This window comes from Monodon monoceros, unplaced genomic scaffold, assembly GCF_005190385.1.
Source record: "Monodon monoceros isolate NGI ecotype Baffin Bay Population unplaced genomic scaffold, NGI_Narwhal_1 Super_Scaffold_19, whole genome shotgun sequence".
Taxonomy (NCBI): Eukaryota; Metazoa; Chordata; class Mammalia; order Artiodactyla; family Monodontidae; genus Monodon; species Monodon monoceros.
The window spans coordinates 12,734,205-12,750,821 of record NW_021703775.1 but is presented as its reverse complement, the minus strand read 5'-3'; positions in this window follow the sequence as shown (position 1 = coordinate 12,750,821).

The following is a 16,617-nucleotide window of genomic DNA, read 5'->3' as shown; positions in this document are numbered from 1 at the left end:
GTGTGTGTGTGTGTGTGTGTGTGTGTGTGTGTGTGTGTGTGTGTGTGAGAGAGAGAGAGAGAGAGAGAGAGAGAGAGAGAGTCTTGAAGTCACAGAAATTAGTGGCCATTTCAAAATGTACCACTTGTATTTTTCCGTAAAATTAAAAAAGGGTAATGACATCTCCCGCCCACAAGCTAAGTAAACACAAGAAGAGATAAGCCTAATTGCAATGACAAAGTTCAAGTGGCTTTCAAGAAAGAAAGAATCCCACTTCATGGGCCCAGCTTCTGATTTTTGTCCACTCGCAGACTCCAGCCCCCTCCAAGCCCCACCAGACATCCCCTCTCCTCACTTTCCCTACTCAGATGAGCAACGTGGAGGCGTGGGAGGGGTGACACCCTCTTGGTAGCCAGAATATGACTGCCATTTATTTGAGGCCAGGCACCTCTGCACTTGGATCTGATCCCAGGATGTCTGCAGTGTCAGTTTCCCCACTTCCTGGGTGTTTCGGGAGATGCCATGTACTTCACTAGAGGCAGGGCTGCAAGAGGGGAAGGACTTGAGTTTGGGTCCAGCTCTTCTGGCTAACAGACGTGTGACCCTGGACAAATCATTCAACCTCACTGGGCCTCCACTTCCTTATCTATTAAATGGTCCTGACATTCTCTGCCTTGTGAAAGCCCTGTGTCAACCCAAGTCCTTCAGGAAAGTGAAGTCAGAGGGGATCAGAGCACTTTGCATCTGCTTGTGCCAGGTGTCCAGAGGTATCTCCAGCCCAGGGCCAACTTTTATGTTTATCTCCTGACTTGGGGACTAGCTTCCTTCCCATCTCCCTGGGCCAGTGGTAATGTCTCCGGGTGCCCCAGCCTCAGCTCACTGCTTACTTCTCTGACTTACAATTCCTACGGTGCTCCTGGCATCTGGGGGTTTTTCTTTCTTTCCTGACACCTCAGTTGTACATCGGAAAAGGCGGTATGGTTCAAGCTGCACATTTGATGCGTCCTGAGGGAAGGATTTGTATCAGCTTCGTGGGCCGTGTCATCAGTCCTGCAAGTCCTGTGTTTTTATCATGTGCTGTTTCAAATCTTTTTGGTGGGGGGACTTCCCTAGTGGCGCAGTGGATAAGACTCCACGCTCCCAATGCAGGGAGCCTGGGTTCAATCCCTGGACAGGGAACTAGATCCCACATGTATGCTGCAACTAAGAGTTCGCATGCCACAACTAAGGAGCCCACATGCTGCAACTAAGGAGCCTGTGAGCTGTAACTAAGGAGCCCACTTGCTGCAACTAAGACCTGGTGCAACCAAATAAATAAATAAATATTTTAAAAAATCTTTTCGTTGGAATTTCAGGATGTACATCCTTTGACGAAAACTTTTAAAAGACATTCTTAAGCCTTGCTTTTCATATGCTTATTCTGTCTCTTCAATCATTGTAAATTCCTTCAAGAATCCCCCCTATAAAAACTGTCCGGTACCTAGAATGGGATCTGCCTTGAAACCACTCAATGTCCTTGGCCTTTTAGAGGTCTGCCTCCTTGAAGAAGCCACAGTGGGACAAAAGGACAAATATGCCAAACAAGAATTGTGGGTTGTGGTTTGCCCTGTAAAGGGAATCACACTTACACAGACTATACTGGAAAACGTATTCAACAAAATTTCCCTTTACACCATAACTTTTAAGAATATCCCTATTGTGTAAAGTGAGACTTTCCTGTGATTTCCTTTGGGCCCCCCCAGTGAGTTCTCCTTTCCTGTGACACGGTAGAGTAGAAAATCCTGTGGATTACGTGGCAGGGAGTGGCACTAACTTGAGGGCTGATATAATCAAGGAAGAACTCAAAACTTATCTGCAAGGCTGGTTCATAAGTCTCCTGTGTTGGCTGTAAAAGCTAATCATGTTTGCTTGTCCTGTGTCCCTGTGTCCTTATGTCCCTTGCCCTCTGAGGGTTGGAGGCTTCCATTTGGCTTCAAAGTCAGCCTGGCCCTTCAGAGTGAAATCTCTCTCCAGCAACCCTTGGCCAACTAGCCACCCCGACCCTGCAGCCCTGCATTCTCTCTGCCTTAGAGTCGTGAATCATCAGCCCTTTAGAGCCAGAATGGTCACTCCACTGACACCCCTCAAGGCTCAGCTCCACAGTCCCTCTCCATATAGCCCTCCTGGGGGTTCTGTTCCTCTAGATTGACATCCCCAATCGTCACCTCTATTTGATTCCATGAATTCTGTTACATTAAGAGCGATAAAATGCGGCTTCCACTAATTGACTACTAAGTAGGTGCTTTCTCTGAAAATTCTTCCTGAATTCTCAAAGCAATACTCTAAGGTAAGCATTATTATCCCCATTTTTCGGGAGAGAAAAGTAAGGTAAGAAGAGGTTAGTAATGGCTACCTGGCTACCCAAATAGGAAGTTGCCAAATAGGAGCTTGAACCCCGTCTGCTGAACACAAATCTTATGAGCTTTTTTTTTTTTTTTTTTTTTTTTTTTTTTGTTCCGGGGGCCTCTCTCTTTTGTGGCCTCTCCCGTTGCGGAGCACAGGCTCCGGATGCGCAGGCTCAGCGGCCATGGCTCACGGGCCCAGCCGCTCCGCGGCATGTGGGATCTTCCCAGACCGGGGCACGAACCCGTGTCCCCTGCATCGGCAGGCGGACTCTCAACCACTGCGCCACCAGGGAAGCCCAAAGCGTATGGTTTTGACTTTTGTTTTTTCCACATTATAATTTTTAAAGGTATATCTTGGTTATTCTGATAAAAATTCTTCTAAACCAGAGCTTAAGCTTACGCTCTCCATGGAGCACGGGTCTAGAAAGTGTTGACAAGACGATAGTCCAGGTGCTATTGACCTCTTGAGTCATTGATGGTTGGGTTACTGTTGGTTTAGAAATGTCCTGTTACTCTAGGTCAAATAACTGGACAGTCCATGGGCATGAAGACTGATCTCGAAGAAATGAAAGGTCCTGAAGTGGCTGCGGAGCCCTTGTCCAGTAGAGGTGCCGTGCAAAGCATATTTTATTGAATTCTAATTCTTTAAAGCTAGTATCTGCTGTTCTTCCTGTATTGGATTTACTGGAATATCCAATTTGGGCCGCTCTGTAAGCACTCACCTGGTGCTTCATGGTGATTGCATGCATCATTCTGTTCCCTCCTCCAGGGTAGACTTTCCCCAGCCTCGGATCCCACCGAGGCCACAGACATCAGATAATTCATCTTCTTCTTGACTATTGACTCAACAAGCAATACTCTGACCTACTGAAGTTCCTGCAGGGGTTATATTTTGAATCTACAAAGGAACTCCCTGTCTAGTAAGGAGCGTGAAGAGAGTCAAAGCTGCCCTTTGAATAGCATGAAGTTTAAATAATACTTCAAAATGTAGGGGATGATTGAATTAAGAGTAAGAAGTAATTTTTAAAATATATTTATTTATTTATTTTTATTTTTATTTGGTTGCACTGGGTCCTAGTTATGGCAGGCGGGCTCCTTGGTTGTGACATGCATGTGGGATTGCGCTCCCTGAGCAGGGATCAAACCCAGGCCCCCTGTATTGGGAGCACAGAGTCTTAACCACTACGTCAGCAGAGAAGTCCCAAGAAGGGATTTTCTGGTCAGGGAAAGAATCAGGATAGTTTCATGAACAGAGAACAGAAAAATATACTGTTGTTGAAGAAAGGCATGTCATTTGGGGAGGAAGGATAGAGAGGAGGATGGAAGAGTCTGTGTAGGGGAACCGGAGATGGGAGCTGGAGAGGGAGGCCACAACCAGATGGTGATGGGGAGGCTGGACTGTATTCCCTAGCCTATAGTTTCCCCAAATGGGATATATATCAGCACAAGAGATGATTTTAGATGGGATATAGATGGACAATTTACACATTAATAGTTTTGCACTTAGTCGAACATGTATTAGAAAAATATACATCAACTTATGACCTCATGAATATTATTGCCTTGGATAAGGTCAGGTTGTTTTTTTTAAGGAGTCATTTAGAGAAAAATAGTACATAACTAACAGTACAGGAGTCCAGGGTGGAGAACAGATATTACCCTAGGTATTTCAAATGCAGGAATTGAATATGGGAGATTGGTTACCAAGGTGATGGAAGAGCTGGAAGAGCAAAAGGGAATTCGAAGCTGCTGATGCCTCCGGGCTGGAACCCAGGGGTCTACACCTGGTTCTACAAGGTTGGAGGTTGCTGGTACCTTCTGTTCTGGATCCACCTTGACCAGGCTGCTGGAATCTAGAGCCACTGCACCCCTGCTGTCACAGCAGCAACCACGAGAGCTTCAAGTAACTGCTGCAGAAGGAAGAGTGTCTCCTCCTGCTGATTTCCAGTTGCCCTCTGGTTGGGTGATTGCCATACCCTATGTCCTAACAGAAAAGCAGCTGGCAAAGGAGTTCAGAAAATATTATTTGTAGACTCCAGCCCCCAAAACACAGAGCCGAGTGGTGAAGTGGGGGGAAGGGGCCAAGAGACACAGGCAAAAAAAAAAAAAAAAAATCTGGGCACAGGACATAAGGAGATGTGACAGCAATAAAGTAGGGAAGCTGATATGCTAGTGACAAAATTTTAGATATTGCTATGCTAGGTGATGGAAAGTCAACCAAAGTTCTTAAGCAGAGGAATGCTAATCAGGTTTGTGATTTTGGAATATTACTCTCTAGGTAGCGTGAAAGACGGGCTGGATGGAGAGAGAGCTGGAGGTGGAGAAATTGGTTAGGAAACTCCTGCAAAAATTCTGGCAGGAGAGGAGAGGAGCTGAACTTGGGAGGAGGTGAGAGTGTATGAATTAGAGAGCTATTCTGTGATTGTAACTGAGAACATTTGGGGATCCATTAAAGGTGGGTGAGAGGGAATGGGAGGAGTTGAAGATGCTCCTGGAAGCCCCAGTTTGGGTTACCATGGCGATGTTAACGCCATCCACACAGGTGGGAGATGTAGGGAGAAGACAGTCATCCTTGCCCCTTCCCTTTCCCCTCCTCCTAGCTGGAAGTATTTCCTCCTCACTCTGAACTCTAGTCACTATGCCTCTCTTACTGTTTGTACCACTCTATCTTACAATCTTCCCTAGGTTTTTTTTTTTTTTTACATCTTTATTGTAGTATAATTTTCCACAATGGTGTGTTAGTTTCTGCTCTATAACAAAGTGAATCAGCTATACATATACATATGTTCCCATATCTCTTCCCTCTTGCGTCTCCCTCCCTCCCACCCTCCCTATCCCACCCCTCCAGGTGGTCACAAAGCACTGAGCTGATCTCCCTGTGCTATGCGGCTGCTTCCCACTAGCTATCTACCTTACATTTGGTAGTGTATATATGTCCATGCCTTTCTCTCGATTTGTCACAGCTTACCCTTCCCCCTCCCCATATCCTCAAGTCCATTCTCTAGTAGGTCTGTGTCTTTATTCCCGTCTTATCCCTAGGTTCTTCATGACATTTTTTTCCCTTAAATTCCATATATATGTGTTAGCATATGGTATTTGTCTTTCTCTTTCTGACTTACTTCACTTTGTATGACAGACTCTAGGTCTATCCACCTCATTACAAATAGCTCAATTTCGTTTCTTTTTATGGCTGAATAATATTCCATTGTATATATGTGCCACATCTTCTTTATCCATTCATCCAATGATGGACACTTAGGTTGCTTCCATGCCCAGGCTATTGTAAATAGAGCTGCAATGAACATTTTGGTACATGACTCTTTTTGAATTATGGTTTTCTCAGGGTATATGCCCAGTAGCGGGATGGCTGGGTCATATGGAAGTTCTATTTGTAGTTTTTTAAGGAACCTCCATACTGTTCTCCATAGTGGCTGTACCAATTCACATTCCCACCAGCACTGCAAGAGTGTTCCCTTTTCTCCACACCCTCTCCAGCATTTATTGTTTCTAGATTTTTTGATGATGGCCATTCTGACTGGTGTGAGATGATATCTCATTGTAGTTTTGATTTGCATTTCTCTAATGATTAATGATGTTGAGCATTCTTTCATGTGTTTGTTGGCAGTCTATATATCTTGTTTGGAGAAATGTCTATTTAGGTCTTCTGCCCATTTTTGGATTGGGTTGTCTGTTTTTTTGTTATTGAGCTGCATGATCTGCTTATAAATTTTGGAGATTAATCCTTTGTCAGTTGCTTCATTTGCAAATATTTTCTTCCATTCTGAGGGTTGTCTTTTGGTCTTGTTTATGGTTTCCTTTGTTGTGCAAAAGTTTTTAAGTTTCATTAGGTTCCATTTGTTTATTTTTGTTTTTATTTCCATTTCTCTAGGTGGTGGGTCAAAAAGGATCTTGCTGTGATTTATGTCATAGAGTGTTCTGCCTATGTTTTCCTCTAAGAGTTTTATAGTTTCTGGCCTTACATTTAGGTCTTTAATCCATTTTGAGTTTCTTTTTGTGTATGGTGTTAGGGAGTGTTCTAATTTCATTCTTTTACATGTAGCTGTCCAGCTTTCCCAGCACCGCTTATTGAAGAGGCTGTCTTTTCTCCATTATATATTCTTGCCTCCTTTATCAAAGATAAGGTGACCATATGTGCATGGGTTTATCTCGGGCTTTCTATCCTGTTCCATTGATCTATGTTTCTGTTTTTGTGCCAGTACCATAATGTCTTGATTACTGTAGCTCTGTAGTACAGTCTGAAGTCGAGGAGCCTGATTCTTCCAGCTCTGTTTTTCTTTCTCAAGATTGCTTTGGCTGGGCTTTGCTGGTGGCGCAGTGGTTGAGAGTCCGCCTGCCGATGCAGGGGACACGGGTTCACGCCCCGGTCTGGGAAGATCCCACATGCGGCGGAGCGGCTGGGCCCGTGAGCCATGGCCGCTGAGCCTGCGCGTCCAGAGCCTGTGCTCCTCAACAGGAGAGGCCACAACAGTGAGAGGCCTGCATACTGCAAAAAAAAAAAAAAAAAAAAAAAAAAAGATTGCTTTGGCTATTCGAGGTCTTTTGTGTTTCCATACAAATTTTGCGATTTTTTGTTCTAGTTCTGAGAAAAACGCCATTGGCAGTTTGATAGGGTTTTTACTGAATCTGTAGAGTGCTTTGGGTATATAGTCATTTTCACAGTGTTGATTCTTCCAATCCAAGAACATGGTATATCTCTCCATCTGTTTGTATCATCTTGAATTTCTTTCATCAGTGTCTTATAGTTTTCTGCATACAGGTTTTTTGTCTCTTAGGCAGGTTTATTCCTAGGTATTTTATTCTTTTTGTTGCAGTGGTAAATGGGAGTGTTTCCTTAATTTCTCCTTCAGATTTTTCATCATTAGTGTATAGGAATGCAGGAGATTTCTGTGCATTAATTTTGTATCCTGCTACTTCACCAAATTCACTGATTAACTCTAGTAGTTTTCTGGTAGCATCTTTAGGATTCTCTATGTATAGCATCATGTCATCTGCAAACATGACAGCTTTACTTCTTCTTTTCCTATTTGGATTCCTTTTATTTCTTTTTCTTCTCCGATTGTTGTGGCTAAAACTTCCAAAACTATGTTGAATAAGAGTGGTGAGAGTGGGCAACCTTGTCTTGTTCCTGATCTTAGTGGAAATGGTTTCAGTTTTTCACCATTGAGAAAGATGTTGGCTGTGGGTTTGCCATATATGGTCTTTATTATGTTGAGGTAAGTTCCCTCTATGCCTACTTTCTGGAGGATTTTTAACATAAATGGGTGTTGAATTTTGTCAAAAACTTTTTTTGCATCTACTGAGATGATCATATGGTTTTTCTCCTTCAATTTTTTAATATGGTGTATCACATTGATTGATTTGCATGTATTGAAGAATCCTTGCATTCCCTGGATAAATCCCACTTGATCATGGTGTATGACCCTTTTAATGTGCTGTTGGATTCTGTCTGCTAGTATTTTGTTGAGGATTTTTGCATCTATGTTCATCAGTGATATTGGCCTGTTTTCTTTTTTTGTGACATCGTTGTCTGGTTTTGGTATCAGGGTGATGGTGGCCTCATAGAATGAGTTTGGGAGTGTTCCTCCCTCTGCTATATTTTGGAAGAGTTTGAGAAGGATAGGTGTTAGCTCTTCCCTAAATGTTTGATAGAATTCGCCTGTGAAGCCATCTGGTCCTTGGCTTTTGTTTGTTGGAAGATTTTTAATCACAGTTTCAATTTCAGTGCTTGTGATTGGTCTGTTTATGTTTTCTATTTCTTTGTGGTTTAGTCTCAGAAGGTTGTGCTTTTCTAAGAATTTGTCCATTTCTTCCAGGTTGTCCATGTTATTGGCATAGTTGCTTGTGATAATCTCTCATGATCCTTTGTATTTCTGCAGTGTCAGTTGTTACTTCTTTTTCATTTCTAATTCTATTGATTTGAGTCTTCTCCCTTTTTTTCTTGATGAGTCTGGCTAATGGTTTATCAATTTTGTTTATCTTCTCAAAGGACCAGATTTTAGTTTTATAGATTTTTGCTATTGTTTCCTTCATTTCTTTTTCATTTATTTCTCATCTGATCTTTATGATTTCTTTCCTTCTGCCAACTTTGGGGGTTTTTTTTTTGTTCTTCTTTCTTTAATTGCTTTAGGTGTAAGTTTAGGTTGTTTATGTGAGATTTTTCTTGTTTCTTGAGGTGGGATTGTATTGCTATAAACTTCCCTCTTAGAACTGCTTTTGCTGCATCCTATAGGTTTTGGGTTATTTTGTTTTCATTGTCAATTGTCTCTAGGTATTTTTTGATTTCCTCTTTGATATCTTCAGTGATCACTTGGTTATTTTGTAGTGTATTGTTTAGCCTCCATTTGTTTGTATTTTTTTATAGACTTTGTCCTGTAATTGATATCTAGTCTCATAGCATTGTGGTCAGAAAAGATACTTGATACGATTTCAATTTTCTTAAATTTACCAAGACTTGATTTGTGACCCAAGATATGATGTATCCTGGAGAGTGTTCCATGAGCACGTGAGAAGAAAGTGTATTCTGTTGTTTTTGGATGGAATGTCCTATAAATATCAATTAAGTCCATCTTGTTTAATGTATCATTTAAAGCTTGTTTCCTTATTTATTTTCATTTTGGATGATCTGTCCACTGGTGAAAGTGGGGTGTTAAAGTCCCCTATTATGATTGTGTCACTGTCAACTTCCCCTTTTATGGCTGTTAGCATTTGCCTTATGTATTGGGGTGCTCCTATGTTGGGTGCATAAATATTTACAGTTGTTATATCTTCTTCTTGGATTGATTCCTTGATCATTATGTAGTCTCCTTCTTTGTCTCTTGTAATAGTCTTTATTTTAAGTCTATTTTGTCTGATATGAGAATTGCTACTCCAGCTTTCTTTTGATTTCTATTTGCATGGAACATATTTTTCCATCCCCTCACTTTCAGTCTGTATGTGTCCCTAGATCTGAAGTGGGTCTCTTGTAGACAGCATATGTACAGGTCTTGTTTTTGTATCCATTCAGCCAGTCTATGTCTTTTGGTGGGAGCATTTAATCCATTTACATTTAAGGTAATTATCGATATGTATGTTCCTATTCCCATTTTCTTAATTGTTTTGGCTTTGCTATTGTAGGTCTTCCCCTTCTCTTGTGTTTCCTTCCTAGAGAAATTCCTTTAGCATTTGTTGTAAAGCTGGTTTGGTGGTGCTGAATTCTCTTAGCTTTTGCTTGTCTGTAAAGCTTTTGATTTCTCCATCAAATCTGAATGAGATCCTTGCTGGGGAGAGTAATCTTGGTTGTAGGTTTTTCCCTTTCATCACTTTAAATATGTCCTGCCACTCCTTTCTGGCTTGCAGAGTTTCTGCTGAAAGCTGTTAACCTTATGGGGATTCCGTTGTATGTTATTTGTTGCTTTACCCTTGCTGCTTTTAATAGTTTTTCTTTGATTTTAAGTTTTGATAGTTTGATTAATATGTGTCTTGGCATGTTTCTCCTTGGATTTATCCTGTATGGGACTCTCTGTGCTTCCTGGACTTGATTAACTATTTCCTTTCCCATATTAGGGAAGTTTTCAACTATAATCTCTTCAAATATTTTCTCAGTCCCTTTCTTTTTCTCTTCTTCTTCTGGGACCCCTATCATTAGAATGTTGGTGTGTTTAATGTTGTTCCAGAGATCTCTGATACTGTCCTCAATTCTTTTCATTCTTTTTTCTTTATTCTGCTCTGCAGTAATTATTTCCACTATTTTATCTTCCAGGTCACTTATCCGTTCTTCTGCCTCAGTTATCCTGCTATTGATTCCTTCTAGAGAATTTTTAATTTCATTTATTGTGTTGTTCATCATTGTTTGTTTGCTCTTTAGTTCTTCTAGGTCCTTGTTAAACGTTTCTTTTATTTTCTCCATTCTATTTCCAAGATTTTGGATCATCTTTACTATCATTACTCTGAATTCTTTTTCAGGTAGACTGCTTATCTCCTCTATATTTATTTGGTCTGGTGGGGTTTTGCTTGCTCCTTCATCTGCTGTGTATTTCTTTGTCTTCTCGTTTTGTGTTTGGGGTCTCCTTTACGCAGGCTGCAGGTTCGTAGTTCCCGTTGTTTTTGGTGTCTGCCCCCAGTGGCTAAGGTTGGTTCAGTGGGTTGTGTAGGCTTCCTGGTGGAGGGGAGTTGTGCCTGTGTTTTGGTGGATAAGGCTGGATCTTGTCTTTCTGGTGGGCAGGACCATGTCCAGTGGTGTGTTTTGGGGTGTCTGTGAACTTATTATGATTTTAGGCAGCCTCTCTGCTAACGGGTGGAGCTGTGTTCCTGTCTTACTAGTTGTTTGGCATGGGGTGTCCAGCACTGGAGCTTGCTGGTTGTTGAGTGGAGCTGGGTCTTAGCACTGAGATGGAGATCTCTGGTAGAGCTCTCGCCGATTGATACTACATGGGGCCGGGAGGTCTCCAATGGACCAACGTCCTGAACTTGGCTCTCCCAGCACAGAGGCTCAGTTCTGACACCCAGCCGGAGCACCAGGACCCAGTCAGCCACACGGCCATGTACGCGGGGAGTTTCTTGCCTTTTGGGAAGTCTGAGGTCTTCTGCCAGCATTCAGTAGGTGTTCTGTAGGAGTTGTTCCACATGTAGATGTATTTGTGATGTATTTGTGGGGAGGAAGGTGATCTCTGCGTCTTACTCTTCCGCCACCTTGAAGGTCCCCCCCCATTCCTTTTTTAGCTTTAGATATTATCAGTGACTCATTATCATGGAATATTAAGATCATGAGGCGTCTTTGGTGGTTTTCAGGTGCACAGCTGGGCACACCTGTGTTGTCTTGCTGTCAGGGAATGCCCCAGACGTGCCCCATATCACCTGCCACAGAAAGTCCAGCCGCTGGGGAAGAAGCTTTTTCTTCCTGAAGGAGGATGTGAGCAGAAAATCACAGTATCCTCCGCATTTAGAAAATTTTTTCTTCTCACTGGGTGGAGCGTGGGCGGGACACTCAAAAGTGATAGAAGGTGGTCCCAGCTGGAGATCATGAAAAGAATTTAAGTATAACATCACCAATCTGTACCTGGCCAGGAGGTAGGGGGGACACAGTAAGAAAAAATAATTCTCATGGTAAAATTCTAGTTTTGCCAATTTTCTAGGAAAACATCAGGTAGTAATTTCCAGTCTACCATGGGCACCAATATTCTAGTATTTGCTTGATTTTTCAATCCTTTAGGCGCATGGATATATATGTCATATACAATTTTATGAATTAAAGTAAAAAAAATGGAAAACCCTATTGCCATTCCCAGGACCCCTCCCCTTGACCCCCTTCCCCGCATCAACCAAAATCGGAACTGGGGCTGACAGCAATAAGCCACGGTAGCCAGTCCTCTTGACCGAATACTGCCATCTAGTGGCAAAGAGTGTAAACACCCTGGTTTATGCTGGAATCAAGAACCGGAGAGTTGGAACTCAGGTTGGCAGTACCAGGCGCGAGAGAAGGGAGCCACACGCTCTGTATCACTCAACTTTCTGCATGGCGTGAATGGGTAGAAAAAAGCCCACTTCTGTTCCACCTAAAGCTGTAAACCCGAGTCGCCCAGCCTAGACCAGGGGCCTCCTCTGTGAAGCCGTGGCTGCATCTCCGGAGCCCCAACTCTGTGTGCTGAGCCAGGCCTGTGCTTGCTTCCCCTGTAGCACTTCTCGGTTGGGCTGTGTGTGTCTTTCTGCCCGTCCCTACCCCTCTGCTCTGCAGACTATGGGACCCTGAAGGGCAGAGCCTGGAGCCTCGCCCAGTGCCTGGTACTTTTTTAGGTGTCCAATATATATAAAATATCTTTAATCATACATCATATATATATATATATTATGGAATAAAAATGAGTGAATGGCAGAGTAAGTGTTCATCACTTTAATAATATCAGCTCCAGAGAATGAGAGCTCTACTCCTCTTAAATCATTTTCTAAATGCGGAGGATACTGTGATGTTCTCCTCACATACTCCTTCAGGAAGAAAAAGCTTCTTCCCCAGCGGCTGGGAACTGCTGGGAGAAGATCTTCAGCCCACAGCTTTCTTTGGAGATTGTATCAGCTGAAGGTACAATTGTAGACAGCGATTGTATCAGCCTCGTCCAAGGTCATACCTCCCCCCGCCCGGGGTAGCCATGTCCAATGACTGACCGATGCAAGAGTGATTTATAGAATCATATCTGATTCCTGAAGACACTGTGATGTCTCTAAGATCTGCCCCCAGGGACCTAGTGTGCCTCCGTCCCCAAGCCCTGGCTAACTTGCTCCATTTCTGCACCAGGGGAAACGGACCGTTCTCCCCTCCCCTCTTACAGCTTGGGATACACCTCCAGCATTTCTGCTCCTTCCTTTCAGGTAGCTCAGCTGAGTGTCATAGGTTTTTTAAATGTTTCCTGTGTTTTAAACTGTTCCCCTTCCCTCTGTGCCCCTGTGTGACTCGCATTGTTTCCTGGCCCTGGTGCTTTCCCGCCTTCCCTTGGCAGGTGTTTTCCTGACTCTGCTTGTGGAGTCGTGCTGTGAGACAGATGGTCAACAAGTTCCGAGTCTCCCACAGAGCATTCAGACAAATACTTCCCACCTTCACTCTCTGCCTGTCATTCTACTTAGGAAGAAGCTGCTAGACCAGGGTGGACAAACGTTTTCTGTAAAGGGCCAGATAGTAAACATATTAGGCTTTGCGGGTGTGGGTGAAAAATGTCACCTGCCGTATCAGTAAACAAAAGATGTTGGGGCCATCAAGCCATTGGCCACTGCAGCCTCCACCCACTGTGCACCCTGAGGGGACTCAGGATGGAGAAAAGCAAGATAGTGTCCCTAGACAGCTGCGGTGCACATCGAGGGAATGATTTCAATGAGCCCAGACTTTTACATCTTCCCATACATAGAAAAGCGCTCAATTCATTAACTTGAGATGTCTGGTTTCCTTTAATTAATAGTAATCTCTTAATGTTCCGACTACCTGGTCTTTGTTGCAAAAACTCCTATATATCCTGGCTTCTCCCTTACCTCTTCAGAGCAGTCCCTCAGAGCTATCTGAGAGGCTGCCTCCCGGGCTTAAGTCTTCAGCCAGTCCACCGAATAAAACACAATTCTCAACTTCTGTGCATTTTTTTTTCAGTTGACACGGGCCATAGGGTCGATGGTGCAGCTTCTCCACTCTGTTGTCTTAGTGCAAAAGCAGCCATAGGCAGTACTCAGATGAATGGGCACAGCTGGGTTCCAGTAAAATTGTATCCAGAAGAACAGGCAGTGGGCCAGATTTAGCCCGTGGGCTATAGTTTGCTGACCCCTGTCCTAGACAGTCAAACTCTCCTCCCAGCCTCGGCTTGATCTATGACTGACCTGCCTGACTCGTGTCCCATGTTGTCTCAGGCTTGTTCTCTGTGACTGAGACCTGTGTCATCCACATGCCGTGTACAATACCTGTGTCAACTTGATGGTCATTTGTCGTTTTGTAACTCACCTGAAGTAATAAATTATTATATGTTGACCTTACTCTTTTGTCTTTCTATAATTTGTTGAGAAAGACAAAATAGAGTAACCACACTCAGAGCAGCATTTTTTGTGGTATGCGGGCCTCTCACTGCTGTGGCCTCTCCCGTTACGGAGCACAGGCTCCGGACGCGCAGGCCCAGCGGCCACGGCTCACGGGCCCAGCCGCTCCGCGGCATGTGGGATCCTCCCAGACCGGGGCATAAACCCGTGTCCCCTGCATCGGCAGGCGGACTCTCAATCACTGCGCCACCAGGGAAGCCCGCAGCATTAGTTATTAAAAAGAGGTAACTGATTGTTCTCATTCCCGGTCAGCGTGCTGGTAAGAACCTTGGGACCAGGAGGAAGGGAAGGTGTCAGGGTAGAGAGAGGGAAAAGCATCTCCATTGCTGTAGTAATGTCTTCCTTAAGCAAATACTTTATGGGGCATTTACTATATGACATGCACTGTCTGAGCACAGGGGATAAATCAGAGAATGGAACAGAACTATTCCCTATTTTCCTGGGAGCTTCCATTAGGGTGAGGAGAAACCAGTGACCCTCTAGAGTGTCCGGTGGTGTTAAGTTTATGGTGAAGAGTAAAGCAGCGTAGAAGGATAACTAAGTACTGTTTTAGACCAAGTGGTTATGGAAGCCCTTTCGCATTAGGAGACCTTGGAGCAAAAACCTGACTGCACCGAGAGGAAGAGCATTCTGGGCAGAGGACAGAGCAGTTGCAAAGACCTGAAGTGGCGCCACGCTTGTCACGTGTTGGAAGAGGTGGGCACCATTGTGGCCCGAGCAGACAGAGCGAGGAGGAGAGTATAGGGGATGAAGTTAAATGTTAACGCTCTTATATTTCTAATTGCCTCTAAAAAGGAGCTGTTGCTCCAATTATTTCCTGAAATATGAATCCAGGCTCATTGTCATGAAGGACGTCATGCTCTATACTAAGAGCTCATGACGTCACTAACCCCTTCACGAACTTCTGTGTTGGACATTTTTAGGTGTCCAAAGGCCGTTTGGAAGCGCTGTAATGTGAGCATTACCCTGAGTCAATCTTCCTCACCACCCGTGAGAGGGTCCCCATAAAAAGCTTCCCCCCCAAACCCTTTTCCTATTTCCCTAGTTGCCTTTTTTGCCTTTATTCAAGGCAGCTTGTTAGCTCATTATTCTTCTTTTATTTATTATTTATTATTTATTTATTTATTTTTGGCTGTGTTGGCTCTTCGTTGCTGCGCGCGGGTTTTTCTCTAGTTGTGGCTCGCAGGCTCTAGAGTGCACGCTCAGTAGTTGTGGCGCACAGGCTTAGTTGTTCCGCGGCATGTGGGCTCTTCCCGGACCAGGGATCGAACCCATGTCCCCTGCACTGGCAGGCGGATTCTTAACCACTATGCCACCAGGAAAGCCCTCCTTGTTCTTCTTGAGGTTTTTTTTTTATTACAACGGTCAAATGCAAAATTTCTCTAAATATGCCAACAGATCACTTGAATCAGAGTCACCTGGGGCACTTGTTAAAAATAAAGATTTCTGGGTCCCTGCCACTGACTTTCTGAATCAGAATCTTAGAGATGGCACCCGGGAATCTGCATTTTAAACAAACTTCTTAGGTACTTGCTACTCAAAGTGGGGTTCTCAGACCAGCAATATTGGTCTCGCCTGAAAACTTGTTAAAAATGCAGAATCTCATGCCCCACCCCGGATCTACTGAATTAAAATCCATATTTAACAAAATCCTCAGGTGAAGCTTTGGTATATTAAAGTTTGAGAAGCATAGGCCTAAATGATGTTTATACACCTGGGAGTGTGAGAACCACTGACCTAACGCCATCAAAAGGTTCTTAGAATAGGGTCTACATTCGGGTTTGGGCCATGGGAAATGGTTGCTTGGCTCACCCAGAGGAATAAGAAAGTTTCACAGCCTGCAGATTCCCTTTCTGCATTTAAGATCACTTCAGTCTATGCGGATTGTCTAATTCTCAATGTATGGAACTGCAAAAGTGCGTTCTCATGCTGAAGCTTGAAACTTTCTTGCTGACCATTGTTTTCCAGGGATGTTTAACACAGCCACCACTAGTGTGATGGAATTTCACACTAGTATCCAATCAACTTCTGTAGGCTGGCCTTTGCTAAATGAGTTACCAGCGACATCCAGATGGCTAATATTTTAAACAAGTCGATTTTGTTTTCTATGCATTTTATTCATTCATTCAATAAGCATGTACTGGGTGTGGCCAGTAACTGTTCTAGGGGAGAGAGTGGTGGATACAACAAATAAGGTCCATGCTATCATAGAGCTTCCATTAGAATAGAGAGGAGAGAAAGACAGCCAACAAGCACATGAGTCTGAGAGCAATAAATGCTATGAAGAAAATTAAAAAAAGAGCAACACGAAGTAATATTAACTGCAGAACTGTTTGTACCCTTCTCAAATGTATTCTACAAGTTTATCAAAAGTTATTGAGTAAAACCAGTTATCAGAACATTAAAAGGCATCTCTGATTCTTATTAATTAGGCACAATTACTGCTATTCCAAATAAATTCAGAAATAGAGGAAGTTATTTAGTATGCTAGAAAAGGGTGCATAACTAATACATATAAGAACCATACAGGGACTTCCCTGGTGGTCCAGTGGTTAAGACTCTGCCCTTCCAGTGCTGGGGAGGTGGGTTTGATCCCTGGTCGGGAAACTAAGATCCCACATGCCCTGGCGTGGCCAAAAAAAAAAAAAAAAGAACCATACTATAAGAAGCATCCAGCAATAGAAGATGCTTGGTT